Source organism: Passer domesticus, chromosome 4 (genome assembly GCF_036417665.1).
Source record: "Passer domesticus isolate bPasDom1 chromosome 4, bPasDom1.hap1, whole genome shotgun sequence".
NCBI lineage: Eukaryota > Metazoa > Chordata > Aves > Passeriformes > Passeridae > Passer > Passer domesticus.
This window is the reverse complement of record NC_087477.1, coordinates 52664371-52671020: the sequence shown is the minus strand read 5'-3', so window position 1 is coordinate 52671020 and position 6650 is coordinate 52664371. Positions and strand designations below refer to the sequence as shown.

The following is a 6650-nucleotide window of genomic DNA, read 5'->3' as shown; positions in this document are numbered from 1 at the left end:
AGACATGTACTTGATTTAAATTCCATTTAAGGGTCTTTTTCACAAGGACAAGACCATTATCTTCCTAGTGGGTTCATACATTTATAAATGAAATGATGGGAAATAAAGCATGTTTGCTGGCATGTATCCAGAAAATTTTCACTCTGAGGGCAGGCATACTCTGCAGATTTATGCATTTCTGTTTTTCTATTTTGCTCCTGTCATCCAAGCAAGCTATTCAGATAGCTTCTTTGAAACTGTTAACAAGAAATCTCCACAAGCAGATTATGCTTATCTTTTTCTAAGTGCACGAAGTTTTGAAATAAAATGGAAGTCTTCATTTTATGGTCAGTGCCATCAACTAAAATCTTTGCCTCTACAGCATATGTTGAATAAAAAATGTTATCTACACAATGAATTCACAAAGGATTTTATTTCTATATATGGTAAAGCACGTTTGTTTTGGCATTCTCAGTGAGTGTTTGTAGTTACATGCACTCTACCTAATCCTCCCTCTCTGCACATCAGAGCAAGATCCAAAGACCAGTAAAGCTTTTAGGAGACTCTTGAAAGATTGTATATTATATTACTTTGAAAAAAAAATGCTCTCTTTGGCACACAAGAGGACAGCTGTCCAAAGTAAACCTTTAAGGAAATACTGGTTTATACAGGGCAGACAAAATTACAGCTGTGTCATAGTGACAAATCACAAAACCCAGAAGCTGTAGAATAGTTAAGGATTATTACTTTTATTCAGAAAACAAAATATTCCCTAAATACCAACAGGATTCTGAGAGGAAAAATCTCTTGCGAGGTTTTTACAATTTTTTCTTTTCTTTTACTGTTCAAAAACAGATTTATATAGATGACTCATTCTCTATATAATTATTTTTAAAAAATAGTATATTCTTGATTTGAGAAGTTGTTAATTATCCTGTAAAAACAGGAGTTTATAAAAAGTTAAATATTAATTAGACCATATATCCAAAGAAATATGACTGGAATAATATGTTCAATGGCAATTAAAAAAAAAAAAAAGGAGACAAACAACAAAATAATACATGCAGCCAATTGTCTCTACACATTTAGGCCAGAACCAAGTTTCTGCATTACAACAAAGAGCAATGTTCTGATTTTATGCAAAACCTGTAGGGTGTCAGTAGCAACACTTTATGCTCCTGGCACAAAGCACAGAAATATCCATTTGCAATGAGAAAGGAATCTGAGTTTCCCAGCACCAGCTTTGCAGGGTAATTATGAGGTGCTCACAGGCTGTGCACAGGAAGCACAGGAACAGATAGTTTTCTGTGAGGAAGAGTAAATCCTAAAGAGAATCTATGATTGAACAAATGACAATCACTCTTTCACTCTACTTACAGACAAAATATCCTTTTCATATATTGACTATTCCATTTGTGTAGAAGTCATTCAATGCATTATTAATAAATTAATGCTATTTATAATCATGTTTCTGAATGAAATTTCTCTATTATAATTGGCAGTGTCACAAATAATTCTCACCACTCTTTCACTTTGTGCAATTTGGACTTCTAACATTTTTACTCCCATATCTTGCACATTCAAGAAAGTTGTGAGTGGAATAAAACTGCCAAATATGAGACACTTAACTAAGACATTTTTATTCTGGCTTTCTAGTATCTTCCAAGAATTGTATTCCTTTCTGCTGTTCTACTGTTGCAAATTCCTTCAATTTCATTTTCATTTCACTGCAAGAATATCCCTATATTCCAAATCATGTCATGTTTACAGAGAGCTTCTGTTCACTCCAGATCTCTTGCACCTCTTTCAGCAAGGCAGCTCAAAACTACACACAAGTAGGACATAGGAAAACTCTACTTGTTTCAAAATTAAATTCTTCCACTGTTTACCTTACTTCATCCCACAAGGAAAGCACATATTCCACGATCATTCAGAAGCAGAAATGGTCCAACTCTATCAGCCACTGTACTGAGAATTAAAAATAATTGGTAGCCCACAATTTAAAATTCAGACTAATCAGACAAGGTAGTTACAGTATGGAAGCAAAAATGGCATGATGACTTATAAACATTTTTTCACAAAAGGTTAGTGGACTGAAGTTGAAATAAAGAAGCTTTAAGAATTGCAGAGTAAGAAAAATGCACAGGTAATCACTCAGTACAAAGAAAGAACACACAGAGCGTGAGAACTAGTCATACACCAAGAAACCAGCAAGATCTTTTATCAGCTGATCCAATTACTGGGTGGCTCATAACAATTTCTCTGTTCCCTAAGTAAAAATGAATTGGAAAAAAGGAGAAGCCAGATAAGGATCCTGCATTGCATTAACAGGACTAGTTCTTTAAACTTCTGCTTGGGTATAAGTTAATGTATGGCTACACAATCTCAGGAACAAGATTCCTCGATTCTAATATTGGAGTATAATTCTAAAAACATGTACTTCTCTGACTCATTGTTCATCTAACTGTTTCCATTCAGGCTTGTTATGAAATCCTTCTCTATGCACCACCCAGCTCCGGTAATGGCCTTCCCTACATACTTGCTCTTCACTGCTTATTAACAACTGGCCTTTCTGAATCCAGAGCTACTCTCACCTTTGACAAAGTATGAAAGTGTAATGTTTCAGAAATTACACACTGACACATAGTGCTGTTTTTCCTTTCAGGTCCACAGAAATGCCAACAAGGTAAGTTCCCTTATTAAGTATTAAGTTTTAATGACCCCGTGATATTTTTCTTTGAAAAACATGCCTAAACACAGATGGGGATTTTGATGTCTGTTAGCAAAAATTGCAGCAGTTATTGTCCTGCTCTAGGCAGAGGTAAGGACTGAGTAAAATGTCCTTTACACTGGTAACATCTGGGCAAATCCAAGCTGTCAAATCAATCATGGGTCTACTGTGGCATGTAAGGAAAAAAAGGCAAAACCTTTGAGGCATTCAGAACCTAGTGTTGCACTAGATCTCTCTGCTATTTGCCAAAAGGCTTTTCATGGCAATTAAATTTCATGGAAACAAAGCCTCCTCCTGAATGCTGAAAGGGCTCAAATTCACGTTCTCAACACAATACAAGATATAATACAGAAAAGTAGGACAATCTTTTTTTTCCCAAAATTCCAAGGTCAGACAAAAATGTTGTGTCTAATTTTATATTTAATTTACCAATAACAGAGGATGCTGGATACATGGATACAAAATAATTAGCAGAGTAGAACAGTATGAATATTTACACTCATACACATTCTTATTTGAAAGTGGACAAGTTTTCCAACAGTGGTGATACCAGAATCCTGTTTTGAATGTATCCCTTAAATTACTTGGCCCTTGATACTTCAGACATTGCTGGAGAGGTCAATTTCCATCAACAGCTCTGACTCATACACTGCCTCTCAAGCTAGAGAATCAAACTGACATTTCCAAGTATTTAACAGATTTTGTCTCTATGATCACCCGGTCAGATCCCAATGCCTCACATACTTGTATGTTCACTCCTATCATGTTTCAATAAACCTGTCAAGCTTGCACCTGTTCAAAGGTTGGTGGAACAAGTCTACTGATCATCTCAATAATCAACAAGTGGCAGCTGTGCCTGTAGCTGATTCTAACATTTCTATCATAATGAGGGACACAGAGAAATGTCATTAGCTGTTCATATTTAGGCTGTATTTCTTTAAGAAGATTCATGAGGCTATAAAGACCCGAGTTATGCACTCTCAGGACAGATTGCCATCTGATACTGTAAGTTATGAGAACAATGGACTGCTTCTGAATATGTCCCTCTTCTTTTCTTTCTTTTTCCTTTTTTGATTAAAACCAGTCAGCAAATAACTGTTGCTGACTTCTTCTGGGAAAGCTTTCTTTAGGGAGCAGACAGTCAATGTCAAACACCAGTTAAGGAAAATAGGAGTCATCCTTGGCACTTCTTGAACCCTCATGTTGAAAGAGCAATGCCAGACATTTTCCTAAAGCTTTACATTAGATGAAATTGAAGCATTTTGCAAAATAAATCAGTATTTTAAGGGTTCAGAATGTATTCAGCAGTTTTTAAGAATATACCAGTTCTGATTTTATTAAAACAATAGCCTCTAATCCTACCTGCGGAAGGAAGGAAGGAAGGAAGGAAGGAAGGAAGGAAGGAAGGAAGGAAGGAAGGAAGGAAGGAAGGAAGGAAGGAAGGAAGGAAGGAAGGAAGGAAGGAAGGAAGGAAGGAAGGAAGGAAGGAAGGAAGGAAGGAAGGAAGGAAGGAAGGAAGGAAGGAAGGAAGGAAGGAAGGAAGGAAGGAAGGAAGGAAGGAAATTCTCCTCATATCTTTGAGAAAAAACAATTCACCTTCATCTTCAGAGAATGTCTCTCCCATCTTAAAATTACTATCTTTTAAAAAGTAACATAAAGCTATAACTCGTAGACTTACCCCGCCCCCAAAAAGACATTTTGAAACTGAACTTTCTCATTTACTGGAATTTTTTCTACAGTTTATATATTCTTCCTGATGCCTCGTCTTCTAAAAAAGAAAAAAAAAAGTCATTTACTTTGTCATCTTTTCAAGATTAGGTTTTACCTCCACATCCAATTCATTAACCAACAAAGCAGAAATTATTTTCTCCTAAGTAAATGAGCAATTACTAACTTTCTTTCCATAACTTTTTTTTTTCACCAAAACCTTTAATGTTAGGTTGCATACTAATCTGCTTCAGCAATTCCAGCCTAAAAGTGATCCAGTCAGCTGCCCACAGCTCTTAAGGCAAGCAGTGGGGAATGAGATGAGAGGGCCACTCTGGTTACCACATGAGCACAATAGCATCTTTGTGGTCCCATTCAGAAACTGATGTCACAACATCTTCTGGGGCACACAGGGAATCTCCACCACTTGCACACAAAGCCTGGGACTGTGCCACCAGGGCTCTGCAGAGATTTCTTCCCTGTTCCTGCTGTGGTAGCCAGAGAAGTCCTGGTCTGGCAAGAGCTCTGAAGAGCCTGCATGTCCCAAGTCAGAAGAGACAAAAGCAAATGGGAGTCCTTGGAAGTTACTCTCAAAATACTCTTCATTCACACAGGTGCTGGACATCATCTCTTCAGAGGCTTTACTGCCCCTGTTAGCTGGCCTTGTTATGGTGTTTTTTGCTCTCATCCATACCAACTGCTGACTACAATTATTTCTTTACTCTTCCTTACAGGCCTTTTATCACATTCCCACTATAATTTTTACTTTGATTTGCTCCTGCACATTCGAGATTTTTTTTCCTCCCTTTTTTCTAATAAATTACTGACAAACTTAATTTATGAAGTCTAGGAAATTCCAGAAGATCATCTTTGAAGTGAACTTTAGGCTTATTCTTCTCAACTTTTCCTCCATTTTTCACTCTCTGTTCACCTTTAAAATCTGAGGTAGAAGTACAGTGTGTATAATCTCTTCCAAGCTTGCTCAACAGCCTGAAAATCTTTCAAAAATTCTTTACACTTTAAATCTGCTATATAACTTTGATACCCTTTGGAAATGGGCTTTTAGGGGGTTGGGTTTTTCATCCAGGCATCATATTATTCCTCAAAATTAGTAATACAATCTCATCACTAATTACCCTGTCTTTACTCAGATAACTGCATGCCACTAAACAAATCATGTATTTCAGAATCCTTACTGCTTTTCCTCGTTTTACTTGTCAATACTTCCTGAATTTTGTTCACTTACTAGAAATTTCTGGCAATTTCCTGATGCACAGTGTTGCTCTACTGTTTTTCATCTACTCCCATTCTTGGTTTTCAGTTTCTTTTCCCTCCACATCTCTTGTAAATATTTTTGGGTGGTTTTCAATAAGAAGCATGTTGTAATGGACCTGCAAATTAGATGAATCTTTATGTTAATAACAGATAACTATGATATTATGGGAAAGAGCTCATGAGAGAAGGACAGCTACAAAAAACATCACTGGCTGATAAAACAGAAGAAAACTAAAACTGGATAAACCAATTCTTCATTTTCAGACAATTAAGTAACAATCCCACTGTTGTTTTCTCTGATTTTGATGCAGTCTTTAACTTCCTGGAATGTCTTTCTGCACTGGACAATTTTCCTGCACTTCGTAAGAAATCCAAAAAGAATATTAATTATTTTTCATTGATTTTCTTGGAGAAGTATCGACAGTCTCTCATGGGTCAATATCTGGATGTGTTTATAGAAAATGAAGTGCACAATGTTGTTTATTTCTAAACAAAGCAATGTACTGGTCTTGTTTCAGATAAAGATGTACATCTGAATTTGGCAACGATCCTATTGTTTTCAAGCCAAGACTTCCATTATGTTTTCAGGTCGAGACCTCCATACCCATTCCCTGTTTGTCTCAAATTTGGGACTAAACACTTTATTTAGGAAGCTGTTGTATTTCCAAAGAGCCCATCTTGTTTACTTACAGCAAATAGAAGCTGACAACTCCAGAAGGCTTTTCTTGTCATCCCTCCTGGTCTTACTGACTTTTCAGGAATCCAGGAAGATCACAGCACAGATAAGCTAAGAACAGTCTCCACTGCACACAAACCCCATGATGGCACAAACAGCCAGCAAAATACCATGAAGAAATTTCCAAGTAAATGTTCTCTTCCAGGGTAGATCTATAATTTTATTACTTAGAACCCTTATTTGATTTGTAAACTGATAGTATACCACAGGATGAACTCTCTC

General features: G+C 36.5%; 1 long non-coding RNA gene across 4 annotated transcripts in view; it reads right to left on the bottom strand.

Annotated features, from left to right (window-relative positions):
* LOC135299227 (uncharacterized) overlaps positions 1–6650 on the bottom strand; it is a 95718-nt gene that overhangs the window by 87650 nt on the left and 1418 nt on the right. For all 4 annotated transcript variants that reach the window (XR_010361254.1, XR_010361253.1, XR_010361257.1 and 1 more), the window contains exons 2-4: positions 6383–6620; positions 5664–5808; positions 4389–4478 (exon numbers count right to left, since the gene is read on the bottom strand). This is a non-coding gene — a long non-coding RNA (uncharacterized LOC135299227). The remainder of the gene's footprint in view (positions 1–4388; positions 4479–5663; positions 5809–6382; positions 6621–6650) is intronic.